This window comes from Cervus elaphus, chromosome 11 (genome assembly GCF_910594005.1).
Source record: "Cervus elaphus chromosome 11, mCerEla1.1, whole genome shotgun sequence".
Taxonomy (NCBI): Eukaryota; Metazoa; Chordata; class Mammalia; order Artiodactyla; family Cervidae; genus Cervus; species Cervus elaphus.
In genome coordinates, this window is record NC_057825.1 from 73,472,233 (window position 1) to 73,499,140 (window position 26,908).

At 41.7% G+C, this 26,908-nt stretch overlaps 1 long non-coding RNA gene across 1 annotated transcript; it reads right to left on the bottom strand.

The window, feature by feature from the left end:
* Positions 1 to 112: 112 nt before the first annotated feature.
* LOC122702914 lies at positions 113 to 25,722 on the bottom strand. The gene is made up of 4 exons (XR_006343367.1): positions 25,606 to 25,722; positions 17,231 to 17,240; positions 14,097 to 14,101; positions 113 to 125 (listed from the first exon to the last, which is right to left on the bottom strand). It is a non-coding gene; the product is annotated as an uncharacterized LOC122702914 (long non-coding RNA).
* Positions 25,723 to 26,908: the final 1,186 nt, after the last annotated feature.

The window sequence follows — 26,908 nt, forward strand, 5'->3', positions numbered from 1 at the left end:
ACTAAACATTTGCTTCCTTAAGCCCCAGACTTTTTATTTTAACCAATTAAATGGGAATCTACACAAAATATATAGTACTATTCCTTGAGTTCTTAAACAATGGACATAATTTAACATTTTCTTAACTGAGTCACAAAATTATAATCTGTTACATTGACTTGTGATAGAAATTCAATAGAAAGATGACCTCAGAGGTTTCTGAGACAACCTCTGGTTGATTCCTATATTAAATGACCCAGATTTATATAATGTAAGTCCTTGTAATGGCTTTTTATAGTTTTTTTGAAAACCTCCCTCTCAGTGTACTTAACACTAGCAGTCCCTCTCTCTCTTTTAAACTGCTACATTCTAGAAATTAGAATAACTAGGATGTAAAGTAAAGGTTAAAAGGCTCTCATGGAGGACATAAGGGACAGCAAATGGGACTTTATTGAGTCTTACCAATTTCTTCATTCAGGCCAACTTTCTGTATAGCACTTGCTATATTGGGAGGTTGTCAGCTGAATTCTGGAAAGGTGAGGGATCACTGTAACTGCTCCAAGGAGGTTGATTTGAAAACTCAGAAGGATGCTAAGGTGAAACAAATTTTCCCACACAGAACTGATAATAACATGATTTTTAAAGATGAAAACAATACATGCCAATTTTAAAATATTTAAATCTTATGGTGGTGGTTTGGTCACTAAGTTGTGTCTGACTCTTGTGACCCCGTGGACTGTAACCTACCAGGCTCCTCTGTCCATGAGATTTCTCAGGCAAGAATACTGGAATGGGTTGCCATTTCCTTTTCCAGAGGATCTTCCAGACCCAGGGATCAAACCCATGTCGCCTGCACTGCAGGCAGATTCTTTGCCACTGAACCACCAGGGAGTCCCCTTAAATCTTACAGAGATATATGCAACATGGAAAATGAGAGTACCTCCTATGATTTCCACCTCCACCATGAAATAACTACTTGAAAAGTACATCAATGTTTTTTCTATCCATGTACTATCCTGTTAAGTCTTTTTAAAAGATAAATTTAGTATCATACACTACTTGTGCCTTACGACTTGATCTTGCAACTTACCAATTAATCTTAAATGTCTCATGAATTCATTCATTTTTGGTTACTTTATTGCTTTTAACCACAGCTTAGAATTCCATTAAAGAAGCATCATAATTTATTTAAACAGCCCTCTACTGATGGCTATTTAGATATTATCTAGTTTTTCAACATTACAATTAACAATGAAATGGACATCTTTGATTGGGTATAACTGAGTATCAGGGTAGAATAAATTCTTAGATGTAGACTGTGTATTAGTTTCCTAAGGTTGATGTAACAAAGCACCACAAAGTGGCTGACTTCAAACAACAGAAATGTATTGTCTCACAACTCTAAGGATAGAAATCCAAAATCAAGATGTCAGGGCCACGCTCCCTCTGAAAGCTTCCTCGCCTCCCTCCTCCTAGCCTCTGGTAGTCTGCTGGCAATCTTTGGCATTCTTGGCCTTGCAGCTGCATAACTCCAATCTCTGCCTTCAGCATCACATGGTGTTCTCCCTGTGTGTCTGTCTTCACATGGCTATCTTCTTACAAGACTCTAGTCATATCAGATAGGGACTGACCCCACCCCAGTGTGACCTAATCTTAGCTGATTACATCAGCAACCACCTTATTTCCAAGAAAGATCACCTTCTGAGGTGCTGGGTTTGGGACTTTAACATATCTCCTTTGGAGGGAGTGTGGAGAATGACCGTTTGACCCATAACATCCTATGTATATGTGTGATCTCTATGAAGTTTTGGTATCAACAGTGTATTAGCTTCAGAAAATAAGGAGTAGGTTTCTTTCCTTTTAATAGCATCAGAATCATCTCTCCCTCAAAGTTTTAAAATAACTAACTTGTTAAATGATCTGGGCCTGGGTAGTTTTTGATAGCATTACCCATTTCTTCCATGGTTTGGGTTTTGAAAAATCTTTTTGAGTCAATTTTGACAAGAATTTCTTTGAAAATCATTGATTCATTCTCTTTTAAGATAGAATAATAAATAGGAACAACTGTTTTCAATATGATGTCAAATAATAATCCAGTATATAATTAAAATGCCTAGCATGAAGGCCAAGAATAAGGATAGCTGAGAGGTGATTTTGGTACCAAGAGCACTACAAGGATTGTCAAGCAGGGAAGATGGACTCTCTTTGAGACTGAAATATCTTTTAGTAATAAAAATGGGGAAGTAGTAAACAAATACCTACAAAATAAACGTGATTAGTAGACTCATTCATTCCAAATACAGTGGCCTATGAGAAATATATCAGAAGGATTCCTTAGGGATGAGAATGCTAGGAAGCTGGGGTCAGACTGGAGTTCAGCCTAGTATTTTGCCGGCTGCCAGCTGGTAGAGCAGGGAGGACTTCCTGGAGGAGAAGGTCTAATACCAAGTTGAGAAAGGAGAAAAAGTTCAGAAAGGCCAAGAGCATTTCAGTAGGAACTGTAGTCATGGGATCAGAACACCGGAGTCAGGGTTATGCCTGCTGATGTGGGAAGTACAAGTACCGGGACTCGTGAGACGTGTGGTAGTTGGAGGGTGGGTGCTGAGGATCAGGCTAAGGAGAGCTGGCATGACTCACATGTCTTTCAGAAGAGCTGACCTCTCGTCTTCACTTGAAGGCTTGTATTCATGTTTTGACCAGCTTTCCTTCTTCTCCCTTGCACTTAAAGAGAGGGTGCTAATTTAGTATGCACAGTTCAGTTCAGTTCAGTCACTCAGTCATGTCCGACTCTTTGCCACCCCATGGACTGCAGCATGCCAGGCCTCCCTGCCCATCACCAGCTCCTGGAGTTTACTCAAACTCATGTCCATTGAGTTGGTGATGCCATCCAAGCATCTCATCCTCTGTTGTCCCCTTCTCCTCCCACCTTCAATCTTTCCCAGCATCAGGATCTTTTCCAATGTGTCAGTTCTTCACATCAGGTGGCCTGATTATTGGAGTTTCAGCTTCAACATCAGTCCTTCCAATGAATATTCAGAACTGATTTCCTTTAGGATGGACTGGTTGGATCTCCTTGCAGTTGAAGGGACTCTCAAGAGTCTTCTCCAACACCACAGTTCAAAAGCATCAATTCTTTGGTGCTTAGCTTGCTTTCTTTCTTTTTTTTTTTTCATTTATTTTTATTAGTTGGAGGCTAATTACTTTACAATATTGTAGTGATTTTTGTCATACATTGACATGAATCAGCCATGGATTTACATGTATTCCCCATCCCAATCCCCCCTCCCACCTCCCTCTCTACCCGATCCCTCTGGGTCTTCCCAGTGCACCAGGCCCGAGCACTTATCTCATGCATCCAACCTGGGCTGGTGATCTGTTTCACCCTAGATAATATACATGTTTCAATGCTATTCTCTCAAAACATCCCACCCTCGCCTTCTCCCACAGAGTCCAAAAGTCTGTTCTGTACATCTGTGTCTCTTTTTTGCATATAGGGTTATTGTTACCATCTTTCTAAATTCCATATATATGTGTTAGTATACTGTAATGGTCTTTATCTTTCTGGCTTACTTCACTCTGTATAATGGGCTCCAGTTTCATCCATTTCATTAGGACTGATTCAAATGAATTCTTTTTAATGGCTGAGTAATATTCCATGGTGTATATGTACCATAGCTTCCTTATCTATTCGTCTGCTGTTGGGCATCTAGGTTGCTTCCATGTCCTGGCTATTATAAACAGCGCTGAGATGAACATTGGGGTGCACGTGTCTCTTTCAGATCTGGTTTCCTCGGTGTGTATGCCCAGGAGTGGGATTGCTGGGTCATATGGCAGTTCTATTTCCAGTTTTTTTAAGAAATCTCCACACTGTTCTCCATAGTGGCTGTACTAGTTTGCATTCCCACCAACAGTGTAAGAGGGCGGCTCTATGCCAATAAAATGGACAACTTGGAAGAAATGGACAAATTCTTAGAAAAGTATAACTTTCCAAAACTGAACCAGGAAGAAATAGAAGATCTTAACAGACCCATCACAAGCAAGGAAATCGAAACTGTAATCAGAAATCTTCCAGCAAACAAAAGCCCAGGACCAGATGGCTTCACAGCTGAATTCTACCAAAAATTTAGAGAAGAGCTAACACCTATCTCACTCAAACTCTTCCAGAAAATTGCAGAAGAAGGTAAACTTCCAAACTCATTCTACGAGGCCACCATCACCCTAATTCCAAAACCAGACAAAGATGCCACAAAAAAAGAAAACTACAGGCCAATATCACTGATGAACATAGATGCAAAAATCCTTAACAAAATTCTAGCAAACAGAATTCAACAGCATATTAAAAAAAATCATACACCATGACCAAGTAGGCTTTATCCCAGGAATGCAAGGATTCTTTAATATCTGCAAATCAATCAATGTAATACACCACATTAACAAATTGAAAGATAAAAACCATATGATTATCTCAATAGATGCAGAAAAAGCCTTTGACAAATTCAACATCCATTTATGATTAAAACTCTCCAGAAGGCAGGAATAGGAGGAACATACCTCAACATAATAAAAGCTATATATGACAAACCCACAGCAAGCATTACCCTCAATGGTGAAAAATTGAAAGCATTTCCCCTGAAATCAAGAACAAGACAAGGGTGCCCACTCTCACCACTACTATTCAACATAGTTTTGGAAGTTTTGGCCACAGCAATCAAAGCAGAAAAAGAAGTAAAAGGAATCTAGATAGGAAAAGAAGAAATGAAACTCTTGCTGTTTGCAGATGACATGATTTCTACATAGAAAACCCTAAAGACTCTACCAGAAAATTACTAGAGCTAATCAACGAATATAGTAAAGTTGCAGGATATAAAATTAACACAGAGAAATCCCTTGCATTCCTATATGCTAACAATGAGAAAACTCAGCTTTCTTTATAGTCCAACTCTCACATCCATACATGACTACTGGAAAAAACATAGACGGACCTGTTGGCAAAGTAACGTCTCTGCTCCCAATCCATGAGCATGGTATGTTTCTCCATCTGTTTGTGTCCTCTTTGATTTCTTTCATCAGTGTTTTATAGTTTTCTATGTATAGGTCTTTTGTTTCTTTAAGTAGATATACTCCTAAGTATTTTATTCTTTTTGTTGCAATGGTGAATGGTATTGTTTCTTTAATTTCTCTTTCTGTTTTTCCATTGTTAGTATATAGGAATGCAAGGGATTTCTGTGTGTTAATTTTATATCCTGCAACTTTACTATATTCATTGATTAGCTCTAGTAATTTTCTGGTAGAGTCTTTAGGGTTTTCTATGTAGAGGATCATGTCAATATTGTCAAAATGGCTATTCTACCTAAAGCAATCTATAGATTCAATGCAATCCCTATCAAGTTACCAACGGTATTTTTCACAGAACTAGAACAAAGAATTTCACAATTTGTATGGAAATACAAAAAACCTCGAATAGCCAAAGTAATCTTGAGAAAGAAGAATGGAACTGGAGGAATCAACCTGCCTGACTTCAGGCTCTACTACAAAGCCACAGTCATCAAGACAGTATGGTACTGGCACAAAAACAGAAATATAGATCAATGGAACAGAATAGAAAGCCCAGAGATAAATCCACGGACCTATGGACACCTTATCTTTGACAAAGGAGGCAAGGATATACAATGGAAAAAAGACAACCTCTTTAACAAGTGGTGCTGGGATAACTGGTCAACCACTTGTAAAAGAATGAAACTAGAACACTTTCTAACACCATACACAAAAATAAACTCAAAATGGATTAAAGATCTAAATGTAAGACCAGAAACTATAAAACTCCTAGAGGAGAACATAGGCAAAACACTCTCTGACATAAATCACAGCAAGATCCTCTATGACCCACCTCCCAGAATATTGGAAATAAAAGCAAAACTAAACAAATGGGACCTAATGAAACTTAAAAGCTTTTGCACTACAAAGGAAACTATAAGCAAGGTGAAAAGACAGCCCTCAGATTGGGAGAAAATAATAGCAAATGAAGAAACAGACAAAGGATTAATCTCAAAAATATACAAGCAACTCCTGAAGCTCAATTCCAGAAAAATAAATGACCCAATCAAAAAATGGGCCAAAGAACTAAACAGACATTTCTCCAAAGAAGACATGCAGATGGCTAACAAACACATGAAAAGATGCTCAACATCACTCACTATCAGAGAAATGCAAATCAAAACCACAATGAGGTACCATTACACGCCAGTCAGGATGGCTGCTATCCAAAAGTCTACAAGCAATAAATGCTGGAGAGGGTGTGGAGAAAAGGGAACCCTCTTACACTGTTGGTGGGAATGCAAACTAGTACAGCCGCTATGGAAAACAGTGTGGAGATTTCTTAAAAAACTGGAAATAGAACTGCCATATGACCCAGCAATCCCACTTCTGGGCATACACACCGAGGAAACCAGATCTGAAAGAGACACGTGCACCCCAATGTTCATCGCAGCACTGTTTATAATAGCCAGGACATGGAAGCAACCTAGATGCCCATCAGCAGATGAATGGATAAGGAAGCTGTGGTACATATACACCATGGAATATTACTCAGCCATTAAAAAGAATTCATTTGAATCAGTCCTAATGAAATGGATGAAACTGGAGCCCCTTATACAGAGTGAAGTAAGCCAGAAAGATAAAGAACATTACAGCATACTAACACATATATATGGAATTTAGAAAGATGGTAACGATAACCCTATATGCAAAACGGAAAAAGAGACACAGAAATACAGAACAAACTTTTGAACTCTGTGGGAGAATGTGAGGGTGGGATATTTCAAAAGAACAGCATGTATACTATTTATGGTGAAACAGATCACCAGCCCAGGTGGGATGCATGAGACAAGTGCTCCGGCCTGGTGCACTGGGAAGACCCAGAGGAATCGGGTGGAGAAGGAGGTGGGAGGGGGGATCGGGATGGGGAATACGTGTAAATCTATGGCTGATTCATATCAATGTATGACCAAAAAAAAAATTATAATTCAGTGATACAGGCTGTTAATAAAAAAAAAAAAAAAAAAAAGTAACGTCTCTGCTCTTTAATATGCTGTCTAAGTTGATCATAGCTTTCCTTCCAAGGAGCAAGCGTCTTTTAATTTCATGGCTGCAGTCACCATCTGCAGTGATTTTGGAGTCCCCCAAAATAATGGTCTCTCGCTGTTTCCATTGTTTTCCATGAAATGATGGGTCCAGATGCCATGACCTTAGTTGCTTGAATGTTGAGTTTTAAGCCAACTTTTTTACTCTCCTCTTTCACTTTCAACAAGAGGCTCTTTAGTTCTTCCTTGTTTTCTGCCATAAGGGTGGTGTCATCAGCATATCTAAGGTTATTGATATTTCTTCTGGCAATCTTGATTCCAGCTTGTGCTTCATCCAGTCCAGCATTTCGCATGATATACTCTGCATAGAAGTTAAATAAGCAGGGTGATGATATGCATCCTTGATGTACTCCTTTCCCAATTTGGAACCAGTCTGTATTCCATGTCCAGTTCTAACTGTTGCTTCTTGACCTGCATACAGATTTCTCAGGAGGCAGGTCAGGTGGTCTGGTAGTCCCATCTCTTTCAGATTTTCCACGGTTTGTTGTGATCCACATAGTCAAAGGCTTTGGCGTAATCAATAAAGCAGAAGTAGATGTTTTTCTGGAACTCTCTTGCTTTTCCGATAACCCAGCAGATGTTGGCAATTTGATCTCTGCCTTTGTTCCTCTGCCTTTTCTAAATCCAGCTTGAACATCTGGAAGTTCATAGTTCACGTATTGCTGAAGCTTGGCTTGGAGAATTTTGACCATTACTTTGCTAGCATGTGAGATGAGTACAATTGTGTGGTAGTTTGAACATTCTTTAGCATTGCCTTTCTTTGGGATTGGAATGAAAACTGATGTTTTCCAGTCCTTTGGCTACTGCTGAGTGTTCCAAATTTGCTGGCATGTTGGGTGCAGCACTTTCATAACATCATCTTTTAAGATTTGAAATAATTCTAAAAGGATTTGTAATTCCATCACGTCCACTAGTTTTGTTCATAGTGATGCTTCTTAAGGCCCACTTGACCTCGCATTCCAGGATGTCTGGCTCTAGGTGAGTGATCACACCATCATGGTTATCTGGGTCATGAAGATCTTTTCTTGTAAGGTTCTTCTGTGTATTCTTGCCATCTCTTCTTAATATCTTCTGCTTCTGTTACATCCATACCATTTCTGTCCTTTATTGAGCCCATCTTTGCATGAAATGTTCCCTGGGTATTTCTAATTTTCTTGAAGAGATCTCTAGTCTTTCCCATTCCATTGTTTTCCTCTATTTCTTTGCATTGATCACTGAGGAAGGCTTTCTTATCTCTCCTTGCTATTCTTTGGAACTCTGCATTCAAATGGGTATATCTTTCCTTTTCTCCTTTGCCTTTAGCTTCTCTTCTTTTCTCAGAGGAGGGGAGCCACAAGACCAAAACCAGGGTCTCTGCAACCAAGCTCACAAGGCCCTCTATTCTTCCTTCTATTGCAGGATCCAAAGACTGTCCCAAGAATGGTCTTACCAGAGTCTGAAGGCCCATCAGTTGCCAGACTAGACTTGCTGCTTTTATCATGTCCTCCTAACAAGACTCCACAATCTCTTTAGTGTTAAGGCTTGAACTTTAAGATAGATTATCTGAGAATCCCTCCAGAGAGTGAATAGCACCTGCTGAACACTAAATGCCTCCTGCAATGTTTCTCAAAATGTGACCTGTGGACCAAACACCTGTCCACCTGTCTCATTATTACCCAAGATGCTATTACAAATGTATATTCCTAGGTCCCACCCAGATCTTTTGAATCAGCATCTCTGGGAGTGTGGCCAGCAGTCTACATTTTAAATTATGTCCCAGATGACTCTTATTTATACACACTGACATTTGAGCTCCACCATGTGTGACTGAAACACACACAAGTTCCCTGGAAGTGGCTAAATAGTGACAATAAATATGGCCCATATTCATCCCTTTGTCCATTTATTCATTCAAAAAATATTTTAAAATACTTATATTCAAGGCATTATGTTAGGTGCTATGGAAAGTTAATAACTGGGCTTCACTGGTGAGTCACACAGGAAAGAATCTGCCTGCAGGGCAGGAGACCTGAGTTTGTTCCCTGGGTCGGGAAAACCCCCTGGAGAAGGGAATGGTTACCGACCCCAGTATTCTTTCCTGGAGAATTCCATGGACAGAGGAGCCCGGCCGGCTACAGTCCATGGGGTCACAAAGAGTCAGACATGACTGAGCAACTAACATTTTCACTTAAACTTAACTAGTTAGTGCCTATTTTCATTCAATTCAACAACTAATAGATGCTCACTGTGCTTCAGGCAAGGTGTTGCAGATAAATAAAAGTAAGCAGTTCCTGAACCTGGAAAGTGGGCTCAGGGGTCCTTATGGAATCAGGGTGACACAGCATGAGACGGGCTCCTGACTTTATATACAAAAACACAGCAGCTGAGATGGGGAAATAATTCTATTACAGTGTCAAATGCTACTAATATTAGAGAGGTGAAGATCCAAAAAGTTTTCAGAGAGAAGATGGTATTTGAAGTGGACCCTGAAGAATGAGTAGACTTTTGCCAAAGGGAATAGGCAAGGGTAAGAGGAGCATGCTGAATTCCAGGAAAAGCACAGAGACACAGGATGCAAGGCAGGGCACACTTGGGTCCAACGAGTGGTTTGGTGTGATCTGCCTCTGGGGTGCCTGCATAGAGGAAGTCAACTGAAAGTGAAGCCAGAAACGGCAGATACCAGGTTGGGAGGGACTATGAATGTTATTCCAAGAACCTGGACTTGGTGTTATGAGCCAGTGACACCCAATCATGGCTGTGTGGACTCCTGAGCCCTGTCTACTAGCAGTCTGGTTCAATCTGGGGTCAAAGGTCTGCAGGTAGTGCATAGCCATGTCTGGAATACACCGCGATGAAGGTTACTAGGACTTTCACTGAAATCAAGTCATTACCACAGCTGGACTCTGGGCAGGCCTGAGACTAGGGGAGAGGAGTGAGGCACCTACAGAGCAAAACGGAAAGAGGCCTTCACTCTGATCTCAGCACTTGAAGGAGGAGTCATGTCTCCACCTCACTCACCACACCCTAATCCCAGCCCTGACTCAAGGGACAATGCAGAGGCTCCCAGAAGGGAGGACAGATAACAGAACAGGCAAGTAGGAAGCCAGGAAAGCAGGTGAGAGAGGATGGAGGCTTCAAGGACAGAGAGGAAATCAGACAGACCTTTCCAAAGCAGCCCTGTAATAGTGGACATAACCCAGCGTGCAGCCCAGAGGGTGCTGAGGTTTCCTGGCTAGGGCCTGAAGCATAAGTGCTGTGTGCTGAAATAGCAGACATGGGTACCTAGAAGAAGAATTCCTAAGACTGATTCTGAAGTCTTAGGGGGGATTGGAGAAGGCTTTTTGGAGGTGAGATCTGAGCTGGCTCCTGAATGTGAATATGGAAAGCAAAGCAAGCAAAGTAGAAGAAAACTTGAGTGTAAGCACAGAAGTAGGAAGTACAAAGTATTAAAAGACTGCTTTGGAGACCACGTTCCCACAGTGCTTATTTATTCAGTCAGTTCGGTTGCTCAGTCCTATCCAACTCTTTGCAACACTGTGAACTTCAGCACACCACGCCTCCCTGTCCATCACCAACTTCCGGAGTCCACCCAAACCCATGTCCGTTGAGTCAGTGATGCCATCCAACCATCTCGTCCTCTGTCATCCCCTTCTCGTCCTGCCCTCAATCTTTCCCAGCATTAGGGTCTTATTTATTATGCATCATCTTATGTATGCTCAGTACAGTGTGAGTGTGGCAGCCATGAGAAATGAACAGTATATGCATCCAGTTATGGGGAACTCAATTGACCAAGGGCCCAACTGCCACATGCTGAAATCCATCAATACCTTGACATGGAGGCCACACGTTCCCCAGGCTGCTCCTCATAGCCAGGGACTGGATCTCAGGGATTCTGAGAGAAGCCCATTTCTAGAAGGTACAGGCTCGTCTGATGGCCAATTTGGGCTTGAGAACTCCCCAGCAGCCATGCCAAACCTTTCTAAGACAATATAAACATCTAGGACACATCCACCACCCACCCCACCTTCACTTAAGGTCAGATAGCATTGGAGCCTAGCAACTCTCCCAGCTTTACAAGCAACCTTCCTATTTCCTTTCACACCAGCTTTTCCAAGATCAGACTAAGCCAGATAGGTACTGTAAGGGGGGATAATATCAAGGTGAATTCTTTTCCATAGTTTTTTGCATACTGAATTATTCCTTAAATAACCCTAGGAGGCCTCTCTGTACAAAGTTATTTAGTGCAGAGATATTTTATAAAAACATTTCTGAAAAAGGATAAATCACTCTGTACCTTGATGCTTTTGTGTATATTGAGATTTCTTCAAGAAGGGAGCAGCTGGAATGAAAACACCTTGGTAGCCCAGCAGTAGGCTCATTGGAGTGGCTACTGAGCTGCGGAATTTGCTGGCTGTTCAGTCTGGTCTCACTGACTCTGTGCTTTCTCGGGCAGTACATGATGGATGTTTTATAAGGTGCTCTGATTTTCCAAAAATCACACAGGGTAAGGGAAAGAGGCTTTGGAGCCAAGCAGGCCTTGGTTTAAACAGCAAATATACCGCTCTCTATATAACCTCAAACTGGTTCCATGAACTTTCTAAGCTGCTTCTCCCTCATCTGCAAAATGGGGCTGTCATGTGGAACACGCACAGTTACTTGGAGGACTGGAGATAAAATCTAGCGTGCTAGGTACTCTATAATTGGGGGTTCTTATGTCTACTATTTTAATCAAAAAGTGGGTTTGAGTTTAGCTGTGTAGAACGAAACGAAGGAGTTGAGGTAACACTGGATATTGTTTCAGGCTAAGGATCCACATTTCTCTCTATTACTGCCAACAAGAGGAAACACAGCTCAGAGGTCAAAATGGAAATCATCCAACACCCTAATACTAGAGATTGTCCTTTTAAAATTCTTAATTTTGGCTATTAGAGCCAGAACATTTTCAGACACTAGTGCTTCATCCCATCAGGGTAGCCACAGTGTTGATTCAGTGGACTTAGATATTTTCATGCCAGGTGTCTCTTGGCATATAGAATTGTAGATTCATTCTTCTGATTCCCAGAAGAGGGCAATTCCAATTGTGTGTGGTGGGTCAAAGATAGCTGCAAATTCTTTGGCACTTCTTCCAAAGAGAGGCAGGCTCCATTCTTCTCCCCTTGATACTGAGTTGGCACAGATGTATTAATCAGGGTTCTCAGAGAAATAGAACCAATAGGATACACATACACAAACACACACACACATATATTTGTGTGTGTGTATGTGTGTGTGTATATATATATATCAGGAAGAAAAGCTATGACCAACCTAGACAGCATATTAAAAAGCAGAGACAATACCTTTCCAACAAAGGTCCATCTAGTCAAAGCTATGATTTTTCCAGGAGTCATGATGGATGTGAGAGTTGGACTATAAAGAAAGCTGAGCACCAAAGAATTGATCCTTTTGAACTGTGGTGTTGGAGAAGACTCTTGAGAGTCTCTTGGACTGCAAGGAGATCCAACTAGTCAATCCTAAAGGAAATCAGTCCTGAATATTCATCAGAAGGACTGATGCTGAAGCTGAAACTCCACTACTTTGGTCACCTGATGCGAAGAACTGACTCATTGGAAAAGACTCTGATGCTGGGAAAGATTGAAGGCAGGAGAAGAAGGGGATGACAGAGGATGAGATGCTTTGATGGCATCACTGACTCAATGGACATGAGTTTGAGTAAACTCCAGGAGTTGGTGCTGGACAGTGAACCCTGACATGCTGAAGTCCATGGGGTCGCAAAGAGTCAGACACAACCGAGCCACTGAACAGACTGATATGAATTTGGGAGCTTCCTTGGTAGCTCAGTTGGTAGAATCCACCTACAATGCAGGAGACCCCGATTCGATTCCTGGGTCAGGAAGATCCCCTGGAGAAGGGATAGGCTTAGCCACTCCAGTATTCTTGGGCTTCCCTTGTGGCTCAGCTGGTAAAGAATCTGCCTGCAATGTGGGAGACTGGGCCTCGATCCCTGGGTTCAGAAGATCCCCTGGAGAAGAGAAAGTCTGCCCACTCCAGTATTCTGGCCTGGAGAATTCCATGGACTGTCTATAGTCCATGAGGTTGTAAAGAGTTGGACATGACCGAACAACTGAACTGAACTGATGAGGCAGGAGAGAGATTATAAAGAATTGGCTCACATGATTATGGAAATTGAGAAATCTCAGTATCTGTCATCTGTAAGCTGGAGACCCAGGAAAGCCAGTGATGTAAGTTCCAATCTGAATCCAAAGACCAGAGGACCAGAAGCACTAATGACGTAAGTCACCATTCCAAGAGCAGGGGAAGACCAATGTCCCAGCTGAAGGACTTAGGCAGAGTTACTTGGCTGTGCTGGGTCTTAGTTGAGGTGTGTGGGATCTTGAGTTGCACCTTGTGGATCTTTTAGTTGCAGCATACGAACTCTTCATTGTGGCATGTGAGATCTAGTGGTATCTAGATCCCTGACAAGGAATCGAACCTGGGCCCCCTAGACTGGCAGCTTGAAGTCTTAGCCACTGGACCACCAGGGATGTCTGTTCTTCTGCCTTTTTGATCTATTCAGGCCACTGGGAAGGGTTGTCTGCTTGATTCAGTCAACTGATACAAATGCTCATCCAGAAACACCTTCACAGACTAGGTGGAGCAGAAGAATCACCTGACTGAGAACTGCCAAATTTCTGACCAACAAAATACTGAAATATAATAAAATGGTTGTTGTTTCAAACCACCAAATATTTTAGTTTGTTATACAGAAAATAGATGTCCTGAGAAAAGTCTCCATTGGAACTCCCTTGGTATGGCGACCATGCCACCCTAAGGGGTTGAAATGACTCAGGGCCCTGAACACACCAGATAGAGATTTCAAGTGTCTTTGAATTTGTTGACTGCTCACCATCTCAGGGCCATAGGTGTATATAGGGCGGGTATGCAAAGGAATGCTCCCAGCTCAGTCTAGAAATTGATTCCATTTCCTCCAACACTAACCTTCTCTTCTCTAGATCATTGTTTTTAAAAGCAGAAGATGAAGACAGAAGAGAAGAGAGTGAGAAAGAATGGAGTAGAGAAATGGAGAAAATGGAAAGAAAAAGAAGAGGAATTCTCAGATCGAATGACATCTGCTAAGGAATAAAATCAAAACCTCTGAAGGAAAAATTGGGCCACTTTTCACTCCACCCATTTATTGTTCAAAACCGGCCACACTTTAGATGACAAATCAAGACCGACAACTCATGGCCAGGCAGAACTTCTTTATCCTCTGTTTCTATTTAACATCAGTTTCTTCATTCATTCAGTCGGTCCACATTTATTGAATAATTGTTATCTGTAGAAGAAAGTGAAAAAATATGGTATAATTGAAATCTCCTACTTCACCCATTTGAAGCTCAAAATAAGATGGTATCTCTTTTCAAATCAATAAAATTATGCATTCCCAGAATGGCAGGAAATCCATTCTCCTCTCCTAGCACTTTCTGTCTGTAATACATTGAAGAAACCCAGAGGTGCTTACACAGATCACATCAGAGAAAATCCATTTGACTGCCAGAAGAAACTGTTCACCACTGTTACTCCATCCATAGCTTCACTGTAGAACTGCTGAAAACAGGGAATCCATCAAATTCTTCTGCCAAAAGAAGTGCTACAGACCGTGAGGTCCATGGCCGAAAAAGTTGAAGTTAGTGTGGCCACCTTGCATCAAAGTCAGTGGTTCAATTCCAACCCTGTGCCTTGAAGAATCACCAATGAATCTGAGGTTCACTACCACCTTGGCAGCAGATTCTCAGAGTGCAGCATGAATGAGAACATTTCTCTCTCCCAATGCCTTGTCCACATTGGGTGCATTAAGGACCAGTGTTACAGATCTGCAGAGAAACATCTACATACCCAGAATCCTTCCCTGCTGAGGAATGCTGTGAAAACTGTTACCATGTCAGTAGAGGTTCCAAAGAAACCACAAGATATATCCAGAATCAGACCTCTTCCAAGACCCATCAGATCAGATTTCCAAAGAGGAGAGGAAGTCCTTCCCTCCCCAGTCTAAGTCCAGTTCTTTTCCAGTCCCAGCAATAAACACTTGTCATTCCCCATGGCCTCAACAAAGAGACAAGCATTGTCTAATAACACATTCCTGTTGTCCCTGGCCTCTTCATAACAATAAAATATTGTCTCCCTCCTTTGGAGAGGGTATACACATAGAAAAAGAAAAGGGTATACATGGGAAAAATAAAGGAGAATAATACATCAAATTATAGACTATAGGACTAGAACAGACTCCAAAAAAGGCTATAGTTCAACCTCTTCATTGTATCAACAAGGAAACAGAGTCTCAGAGGCTTAATCAAACTGTGGAAAGCCAGCTACAACTTTTGATAGTTAAGTCCAAATCCTCAACCCAAACTCATTCCTCTGGATTTTCACATAACAGCCTTTCTCGGCCTCTAAATGAAACTAAAAGATACTTAAATAGTTTAGGGTCTTTGCTTTTTTTTCTTTGCCTAAGGAAAACAGAAGCATTCTTCGTTAAGCCAAGGCAGGGCCTGACAGAGCTTGGCAACTGGAACTGTCTTTCTAAATCTGGAAACACCATAACTCCTTTGAAAAGTGGAAGCAACAATTTGTGCCTCTTAAATGTGAAGAAATGTGTTTCTTTGTGAGAAAAAAAAAATAACTGCATTGAAATTACTGAAGACAAATATTGGGCAAGGCAGTCAACAAAACAAGAGATACTGAGTTTGTCAGAACATTCAGTTTATTCATGTGCCAAAAAGGGGAAAAAATACCAGCAAATTATTTTCCATTTGTAAATATATTCTGTGAATTTTCCCAGAAGATGAATTCGTGAGTTTCAAGAATCGAATGCCCAAGTACTTGATAAAGAGGACAAGCTGAAACAGGGCTAAAGAGGAAAAAATAATCTTTATTCTCTCTATAACAAAATCGTTCCACCATCACCATCCAGGATTGTTGATGTGCTGAATCAAACGCATGAGGCCACTGCTTTGCGGGACGTCTCCGTTTAAGACACACACTCTATTTATTCAGATATATGAACAACGTGAAGGAAATGGCAATAATGCCTTTCATTCTATACTCAATTTTTGAAGTCTTGTTCATTTTTGTTTTAACACCAGATTTCTAGTCTGGATGGCTGGTTTGTACAGCCAATCACATGAGGAAACTTGGAGAAAGGCTTATGAATTCCGATTTTGACTTTGTGTTTCAAGCATTCATGAGACCAAAATTCTTCCAATCAGTGGGTGAAATTATCTTTTTTGCTTGTTGGAATGTGGTGCACAGTTCGTGAAACGCTGTGTTTTGGGATCTTTATCTGAATTCCTCAGCTTTTTGCTGTTCTTCCTCCCTCTTTTTCTTACCTTACTGTTGCATCTTGAGAAATAATATCCCTTTGCGACCGAATGATGAACTCTTCTACTGGCAGAGTTCCTCCTATTGGCATGTCTGATCCAGCGGAATAGGCACTATTTTGTTTTCTTTTTTCTTACTCCTTTCCTCTTGACATAGCTCAAGATACAGTTGTACATCTATGATTAACTGAAATGGGGTAGGGCTAATTATTAAGGGAGAAAATACTAGAATTATGTCTGTTCACTAGAACTGGGGACAGGAGGGAAGCTACATATATTGGAGGTCTAGACGCAGCTACGGATGTGGGAAGTTCAGTCTGCAGGCAAAGCAGGAGTGTGACAAATAGGGTGGGCCAGGTCAACATTGGCACAATAGGATGTAATGTGTGTTGGGGCAGTTCATACCAGAATAGTATGGGGGAGATGATGACATTGCTCTTGACAAGGAGAAATCAGAGGCATGCCTTGCAGATACTATGCAGAGTTCAAGGCAGTACTGAGGCATGGAGGAGATGGTGGCAGCATCTGGTTACCAGAGCTGGGCTTAGGCAGGAAGCCGACCAGCAGTCAGAGTGAGCCTGAGGCCCCCTGGAGCTTCTTCAGCAGATCTATCTCAAGTCCAGGGGCTAGAGGAGAGCGAGCAGTTGGAAAGAGAGGAGTGAGGGAGATGGGAGAACTGTGTCATCAGAGAGGAGTCATCATTTGAGTCTGACATCTCACACCTAGACTGAGACAAGCCCCCTTGAGGGCAAGGACTATTTTGCTTCTAGGGCCTCCAATCAGAGTGCACATTCTGGGTGCTTAATAGCTGCAAATACTGTTGATTTGAATTAAAGGGCCAGTTTCAGTTAATTACTCGGCACCCCATTGTAACAAATAGCTTCATGGATTTAATGCACTGCAAAGGGTATAGATGGTCTCCAGAATAGGAGCAGTTACATATGGTAAAATTGTAATTGTGCAGATGGTCTTCAGAAGCTCCCTTTCCATTCTCATAGGAGAGGAACAGGGCTCATTTCTTTCTTACTTCTCTCTTCTGTTCTGGAGTCTGTAGCTCAGGACCTGCCTGCCTACCAGATACAAGTAACCTAAGAATCCAGGACATTCTTGAGTGTCTACTGGGAAGGTGAAGAAGAGGTCAGTTTTTCAGAATCAGCTCCCGGTTTCACAACTCTTAGAAGACCAGCACTAATGATCCCCACAGTGGTTCAATGCAGTAACCCCTGGGTCCACTCCACACCACCGGCACCCTAAATTAGGCAAGGCTGGGAATCTGTTCTATTTGAAGTCTAGACATTATTAGATCACCTACAGCTGCCAGAGAAGAAAACAGGGAAAATGCATAGTTTCTGCTAAGTTAAGGGCTGACACTAAGTTGAAGGACAGATATTTGCATGAAAGTTGTATTCTTTCTGGACAGATGTGAAGATAAACAAGAGTCTGAAGCAAAATCATGACACTGAGAAATCGGTGAAATTTGCCTTGAGTGTCTCTCACTTTTTCCCTTCAGGGACCAAGCCCTCTCTCCTACACTGCACCTGGTTCTAGGTGCCTTCCCGAAGTTTCCAAAAGGAAAAGAATTTGATAACATAATTATACTTAACTGTCTCCTTCACATTACTGTGGTAACTCCCCCCAGTATTTGCATTTTAAAACTTCTTATTATAGATTAAATGGTTTCCAGGTCTTCCCTGGAAGGGATTTTTTTTTTTTTTTTTTTTCTGGAAGGGATTTTTAAGCAATATTAAGCAGGTGGAGAAATTTTTTATAGCAAGGGAGTTTTCTCTGGTTTCCAAACTTACACTGCACAATGTCAAAGACTGGCTGTCTCCAAATGTCAATAATTGTAACTTTGCTTTAGATACATTAGGTGATGGGAAATTACTTCAGAAGGAACACCCTGGCCCTTTTCTCCCAGCCCTTCCCCTGTACACTCCCATTCCTCTGCTAAAGAGAATACCCAACATTGGCAAGTGTCTATGAATTACTAAAATATTTTTTGTGTATGTTATCTCATTCAATCCTTACAAGAGTCTTATGAGATAAGGATTATAATTATCTTAATTAAAACCTTAATTCCATTTAATGCTTCTTCTAGAAACATGATCTCTTTGGCTCACCGATGCTATACTCTCTGGGGTTTGTTCTTCCCCATCTCCCATTGCTTCTCCTCAGGGGCCTTTGCTGCCTTCATTTCTTCCTGGCCCTTAAATGTTGGGGTTCCCTGGACTTTTGCTCCTCACTAACACTGGCCATCATATTCATTCAGGAATTTCAGTTACAGCACATATGTCTAGACTTTCATGGCTCCCGTCAGAGAACAGTCCACTCTCTGAACTCCAGGACTTTTCAACACTTCTGCTTGAATATCTCACAAGCCCCTAAAACTCCACGTGTTTAAAACAGAATGCCTAATCTACTCAACACCCACCCAGCTCCCACCATCACCACTGGAAAATCTGCCCCTTGGACAGTGTGTGTTGACTCCTCCATCTGCAGCCTCAGGTCATTGGCCAAGTCCTATTACTCTCCTAATGGCCTCTCACCTCCATTTCCATCATCACCTCTCCACTTAGACTCCTACAGTGCTCCCACAAGTAAGCCCCCCCACCCACTTTGTCCCTCTTTCACCGTTCTCCATAGGGTACCCTGAGAAGTTCCTGTAAAATACAAATTTCACCAAGACATATCTCTGCTGAAAACAGTTGCAGTTGGCTTGACTTTTTTGAGAACTTATAGATATGGGTCCTCATTCTTAACGTGGCCTTTGAAACCCAGGGCAATGTAGTCTCTACTCAGCTTTCCAACCTTGTCTCATCTCACTGTCCTCTTACCATCAACATTCCAGCCATTCTAGTTTTCTTTTGTCTCCTTGAAAGCTCAGGGGTCTTGATACTTCAGAACCTTTGAACATCTGTTCTCTCACTTGGTTAACTTTTTTTTATTATTATTATTTGACTTCACTAGGTCTTGGTTGCTGCATGCAGGCTTTCTCTATTTGAGACAAGTGGGGGTTACTCTTTGTTGCAGTGTGCAGGCTTCTCACTGCGGTTGCTTCTCTTGTTGCAGAGCATGGGTTCTAGGCACATGGACTTCAGTAGCTATAGCATGCAGGCTCAGTATTGTGGCTCATGGCCTCTGGAGTTCAAGCTTAGTAGTTGTGGCACACAGGCTTAATGGCTGTGAGGCATAGGGGATCTTCCCAGACCAGGGATTGAACCTGTGTCTCTTGCATTGGCAGGCGGATTCTTAACCACTGTACCACCAGAGAAGTCTTCATTTGGTTAACTCTTAACCATCTTCCAAATCTCAACTTAAAAATGTTACTTCCCCAAGGAAGTCTTCCGCTTTAGAAGAGGCTAAGTCCCCTTGGGATGTGCTCTGATAGCACAAGACTCTCATCACAATTTAAATGTCTTAGTTAATGTCTGTCTTCTTGGCTAGACTGTAAGTACCACAAGAGTGAATTTTTTAAGCACTCTGTCCCCAATACCTAGCACAGTGTTTAACATGCAATTAATACTCAAAAAAACAAAAACAAAAAACAAACAAACCACATTTATTGGCTTGAATTAAGTGACTTTCCTAAGCCAGATTAGAAATGTCAAAGTGAAGGCACGAACCCTAATCTCTCTGATCCCAGCGCCCGTTTTCTCTTATCTTCTTTCACTGTGTATCCCTCTCCTCCCACCACATTCTTAGAGGCCTGGGAATGGTGATCATATGACCATCCCTTAAGGGAGGTAAATCTCAGAATCTTCTTGGTTCAGAATCTTCTATCCCAGTCCTGCAAGTATCCCAGGTAGGTGAGGACCACAAAGCAGCTGCTCAGGGAACCTACTAGTGTGATGAGATATGTGTTGGTTTTAAATATGTCTACAAATTATTTAATACTCTTTCTTTTAAGAAATAGAGCTCAATTCCCTCCCCTTTGATTGTGGACTGTACTTAGCAATTCAGTTCAAACAAATAATTTTGGCAAAAGTGATCATCTACAACCTCTGAGACTAGATCATAAAAGACACTGCAGCTTCCATTTTGTATTCTTTTGGATCACTTGCTTAGGAAAGTCAGTGGCCATGTTGTGAGGACACTTGAGTAGCACTATGGAAAAGTCCATATGGTGAGAAATTAAGGCCTCCCACCAAGAGCCAGCAAGGAGCCAAATCCTTCTGCCAACTGAACTGTCTGCCTGAGTCTTCTTGGGATTAGCTCTTCTAGCTGAGTCAAGCCTTCAGCTGACTTCAGTCATGGTTAATATCTTGATTACCTTTTGAGACCCTGTGAACCACAAACACCAATCTAGGCTGCTCCCAAATTCCCAACCCATAGAAACTGTGAGGTAATGTTTGTGATTTTCAGATATTTCACTTGGGCATCACTTGTTATGCAGCAAAAAATAACTAACACAAAGTTAAAAAGAGAGAGAGATTGGAATCCAAGCAAATAAGCCAACCATAGAGGCAGTTCTTGGGAATGAGAAAAGAACAGGGACTGTGTAGAAACCCTTTGTCTCGAATGGATATAATTATGTTTTGTTGCACACAACAATGCTGAGGTGGGAGGTGAGGTACTAGAGAAGAAGGGACTCTGAGAACCCTGCTGGGCAGCAAAATAGAAGTGGGTATCTAAACAGAGCCCCAGACAACCTAGATCCAGTGACACAAGAAAGGAGCTAGGAACTATGAGGCAAACTGGGGCAACAGTAGCATCTATAACCAAGCACTGAGCCACAGAGGGGTGACTAGACATGGGAGCCAGGACACCAAACTGCTCAGAATTAGTGACATCTCTGAGGTCACAACAAAGACAGGTGGGGGAAACAGAGAAGTCTGCCATGTAACCTCTGCTCCTACTTCTGAGTCCCCACATACTCCATATATAGAAGTTTCTGCTTCTAAAGTACCTTGGAGTGAATGCTGTTGGGCCCCACCCCATTTGCTTTGCTGACTAAGTGTTGGCTGATAATACTCACAGCTGCCTGCTCTCTGGAAAATTGCCTTCAGCCAAATGCTTTGTTCTCACCCATCCCCTTCCATCCCAACCCTCAACCAATGCCTAACTGTCATGGGGTTCAAAATGTCAGAGCCCTTGTTCTGAAAAGAGAGTAACTCTCTGGTGCAATTTATGCTCCAGCGCTTCTCCATGAGATCAGACATAAGGTAACATCCCGTTGAGACCGCATTATTTTCCTACCTCTTCTGCTTCCCTCACTCTCCTTTCCTGAGATTACTCCTACATAAATCACTTGAATAAGAAGTAGGATCTGCTTCTAGGGAACCCAATCTATAACACATCTTAAAGGATCTAGTATTTCATAAGGTGTGTATGTGTGTGTTTGTGGTGTGCATGCCCATGCACTCCAGTTCAGTTCAGTTCAGTTCAGTCGCTCAGTTGTGTCCAACTCTTTGCGACCCCATGAACCACAGCACGCCAGGCCTCCCTGTCCATCACCAACTCCTGGAGTCCACCCAAACCCATGTCCATTGTGTCAGTGATGCCATCCAACCATCTCATCCTCTGTCGTCCCCTTCTCCTCCTGCCCTCAATCTTTCCCAGCATCAGGGTCTTTTCCAGTGAGTCAGCTCTTCACATCAGGTGGCCAAAGCATTGGAGTTTCAGCTTCAACATCAGTCCCTTCAGTGAACTCCCAGGACTGATCTCCTTTAGGATGGACTGGTTGGATCTCCTTACAGTCCAAGGGATTCTCAAGAGTCTTCTCTAACACCACAGTTCAAAAGCATCAATTCTTCAGTGCTCAGCTTTCTTTATAGTCCAGCTCTCACATCCATACATGACTACTGGAAAAACCATAGCCTTGGCAGGACGGACCTTTGTTGGCAAAGTAATGTCTCTGCTTTTTAATATGCTGTCTAGCTTGGTTATAACTTTCCTTTCAAGGAGTAAGCGTCTTTTAGTTTCATGGCTGCAATTGTCATCTGCAGTGATTTTGGAGCCCAGAAAAATAAAGTCAGCCACTGTTTCCACTGTTTCCCCACCTATTTGCCATGAAGTGATGGGACCGGATGCCATGATCTTAGTTTTCTGAATGTTGAGCTTTAAGCCAACTTTTTCACTCTCCTCTTTCACTTTCATCAAGAAGCTCTTTAGTTCTTCTTCACTTTCTGCCATAAGGGTGCTGTCATCTGCATATCTGAGGTTATTGATATTTCTCCCGGCAATCTTGATTCCAGCTTGTGCTTCATCCAGCCCAGCATTTGGCATGATGTACTCTGCGTAGAAGTCAAATAAGCAGGGTGACAATATACAACCTTGACGTACTCCTTTTCCTATTTGCAACCAGTCTGTTGTTCCATGTCCAGCGCTAACTGTTGCTTCCTGACCTGCATACAGGTTTCTCAAGAGGCAGGTCAGGTGGTCTGGTATTCCCATCTCTTGAAGAATTTTCCACAGTTTATTGTGATCCACACAGTCGAAGGCTTTGGCATAGTCAATAAAGCAGAAATAGATTTTTTTTTTTTGGAACTCTCTTGCTTTTTCGATGATCCAGTGGTTGTTGGCAATGTGATCTCTGGTTCCTCTGCCTTTCCAAAACCAGCTGGAACATCTGGAAGTTCATGGTTCATGTATTGCTGAAGCCTGACTTGGAGAATTTTGAGCATTGCTTTACTAGCGTGTGAGATGAGTGCAACTGTGCGATAGTTTGAGCATTCTTTGGCATTGCCTTTCTTTGGGATTGGAATGAAAACTGACCTTTTCCAGTCCTGTGGCCACTGCACTATGGACTGAATATTTGTGTACACCTAAAATTCATACTGAAACCCTGATCCACAGTATGATGATATCTGGAACTGGATCCTTCAAGAGGTAATTAGGCTCAATGAGGGTAGAGCCCCTCTTTATAGAAAGAGATCAGAGTCCCCCCACTTTCCACTGTGTAGGATAGAGCAAAAAGGTGGACATCAACAAACCAGGAAGAGAGCCCTCATCAGACACCAATCTGCCAACACTTCCCCACCTCCAGACTGTGTGAAGTAAACGTTGTTTAAGCCACCTGAAAGCAAAAGAAAGTGTTAGTGGCTCAGTCGTGTCCATCTCTTTGCAATCCCATAGACTGTAGCCCGCCAGGCTCCTCTGTTCATGGAATTCTCCAGGCAAGAATACTGGAGTGGGTAGTCATTCCCTTCTTTGGGGGATTTTCCAGACCCGGGGATCAAATCCAGGTCTCTTGCAGTGCAGGCAGATTATTTTACCACCTGGAGCCGCCAGGGAAGCCCTTAAGCCACCTAGATTAGGATATTTTGTTTTAGTAGCTTGAGCCAAGTATGTGTGAGTGTGACTGTGGTGATGATGAAGAAATATTTTATTTATTTATTTTTTCATGTATTTTTATTAGTTGGAGGCTAATTACTTTACAATATTGTAGTGGATTTTGCCATACTGAAGAAATATTTTAAATAAGAGAAAACAATAAAAAGTTTCCTGCTTAAATTGTCCATGAATCAACAGATGGAGAGTACAAAACCTAGCAATTTGGTTAAATCATTTAAAAGAAATATAATTTAGTAATTTATCTAAATGTTTATTAAGTGGGATGAGTTTGCACTGTCTACAGCTAGCAAAACTGGAACAACTGTTTCCGCAGTCTCTTTCCCTGATGGTTCTGTGTTAAAGTTTCCTCCCACCCCGAATTTTTATTTAAGCACGATTTAGAAGGCAGGAATGAAGCAGCAGTGCTCTCTGAAAGTTGTTGTGGTTGGATGCAACAAGCAATATAGAGGTGCCGATGCATTCTAGGTTAGCCTACCCCCTTCCAACCTCTAGCTCTCCTTTCTAGCTGCTGACCCTCCTGGCCGCCAATAGTGCCAGGCTCACTATTAGATGCCAAGTCCATAACTTACCACAGATTCCTCCTCCAGCTCTCTCCAGTCCCACTCCAGCAGCTGGGTATACCTGGCTTCCAAAGTTCCCTAGCAGGCTGTAACTTGTCCAGTCATGCCAATGTATCAAGAGGGTTGATTAGTTATTTTCTTTCGTCTTTCAACTCCCCATCTTCAGTTTTAGTTCCCCAAGTTTCCCCATAATCATAAAAGCTCATATTCCTAGCATATGTTATTTATTCCATAACATTCAAGGTGGTCTGCTTTCCTGATTGAGTCCTGGTATCCTGATACACTCATGAGTGAGTGAGTGCTCAGTCATGTCCAACCCTTTGCAACCTCATGCACTATAGCTCACCGGGTTCCTCCATCCATGTAATTTTCCAGGCAAGAATACTGGAGTAGGTTGCTATTTCCTATTCCAAGGGAACTTCCTGACCCAGGGATTGAACCCACATCTCTTGTGTCTCCTGCATTGGCAGGCAGTACCACTGTACCACACCCATACACTGATTATATTTAATTGCCAAACTGCACAGAAACAAGTATATATTTCATTAAATGCATATCAGATCGATTTTGTTGATGTTGTTTTTCAGTAGGAACAGTACAGTCTCTAGAGATATATTCAATATTTGTAGCATGCTACTTACTCTCTTAACACAGTCACCTGAAGAGAACTCTACAAAATGAAAGGGCTCATTGAAAAAAACACTGAGATGTTGGCAGGCATCAGTAATGGAGAAATGATGAGGATTTTCATTTAGGAGAATAACACAGTTAGATTTTCAATTTCATTGTACTAGAATGGTTGCAATGTGAAAAATGAGTTGTAGGGAAGTTACGAGTGGAAGTAGGGGATAAACTGGTAGGATACTGCAGTTGTCTAGCCAAGAGAGGGATAGTAGGTTGGGCTAAGATGGTAGCAGTAGTGTTGGAAGCTTTGTCTGCCAAGTGAAGGCAATCTAGGGCAGGGATAATCATTTCAAAGGGAGTCAGAGTATCTCTGGCTCTGAATCATCATCATAAATAGAATGATCATAGAATGACTGGGATAGTTAACCTCCCAAATACCTTATTAACATTTGATAAGCCTCAGCTGTTATCTTTTATACTACTAATTAACTAGGGGTGGTTAACCTGATCCAGGATAGAAGGAAAATTTTTCTCAAGTCCTTGCAAAAAGCTGTCATAATACTGTTAAGAAAAAGCTTTCCCCCAATTCCTCACCAAATGAATACCTCTCTGCAAAGTAGGCCACGTAACTCTTTTTTTCTTTTTCTGTTATACTGAAGTAGAGCCAATTAACAAAGATGTGATAGTTTTAGGTGCACAGCAAAGTTAATCAACAATACATGTACATGTATCCATTCTCCCTCAAACTCCCCTCCCATCCAGGCTGCCACATATGCAAATCAAAACTACAGTGAGATATCACCTCACACCAGTTAAAATGGCTATCATCAAAAAATTGACAAATAATAAATGCTGGAGAGGGTGTGTAAAAAAGAGAACCGTCCTACACCATTGGTGGGAATGTAAATTGGTACAGCCTCTATGGAGAACAGTAAGAAGGTTCCTCAGAAACTAAAAATAAAGGTACCATATGACCCTTCAATCCCACTCATGGGCATATATCCAGAGAAAAAACATGATCCAAAAGGATATATGCCCCCCAATGACAGCATGGCTTACAACAGCCAAGGCATGGAACCAACCTAAATGTCCATCAACAGAGGAATGGGTAAAGAATATGTGGTACATATAAACAATGGAATATTACTCAGCCATTAAAAAGAATGAAATAATGCCATTTGTAGCAACATGGATGACCTAGGGATTGTCATACTGAATGAAGTAAGTCAGACAGAGAAAGAATACCACATAAATCTTTAACATTCTTCCAATGCAACTATTAAGGCAGAGATTTGCTTTGGACTTAAGTCAACATCTTCAAATGAGGCTCTAAAGAGCAGTCTGGAACATTTTGTAACACTCTATTTGGACTAGGAAGTTTTTGAGACCTAAGTGTCTGCAAACACCATTCTCATTTTATTGTTTGAGTGAGTGTGCCTGAGACAAACTCCCCTAGTCAAAAAAAATCCTCTAGCAGATCTCCAGAGCCAGTTTTTCTACAGCAGGAGTCCATTTTTCAGAATGATATTCATCACTCTGCCTCATCTTTACAATGTGCTCGGTATTGGTCTTCCCTGAGAAACATCTTACTCAGCATTTACTGCTTCTTCCCATTTCAGTGGTGGGGAGAGGTACTGGCTGTATGAAAACAAAAATCAATAATTTCTGGCACTTAATGTATAGCACATTTGAGAGGGAGCTCAAGATTTAAAGGAATGAGCCAAGTTGGGGTTAATAACTATGGAGTCAAAAGTGATTTCATCAGATGCCATTTGAATTTCTAATTCCACCTCTTCTCTTCTTCCCTGCTTCTCCATTCTCAAATGGCAGGGCTAAAAGAATCCATTGTGTATTCCATCTTCTCAGACCTGTAAAGCTAATACTCAGAGGAAAGAACACTCAACCTCCTATTATAATTCTGTCCATTTGGAAAAGAGCATGGAGTTCAGGACACAGC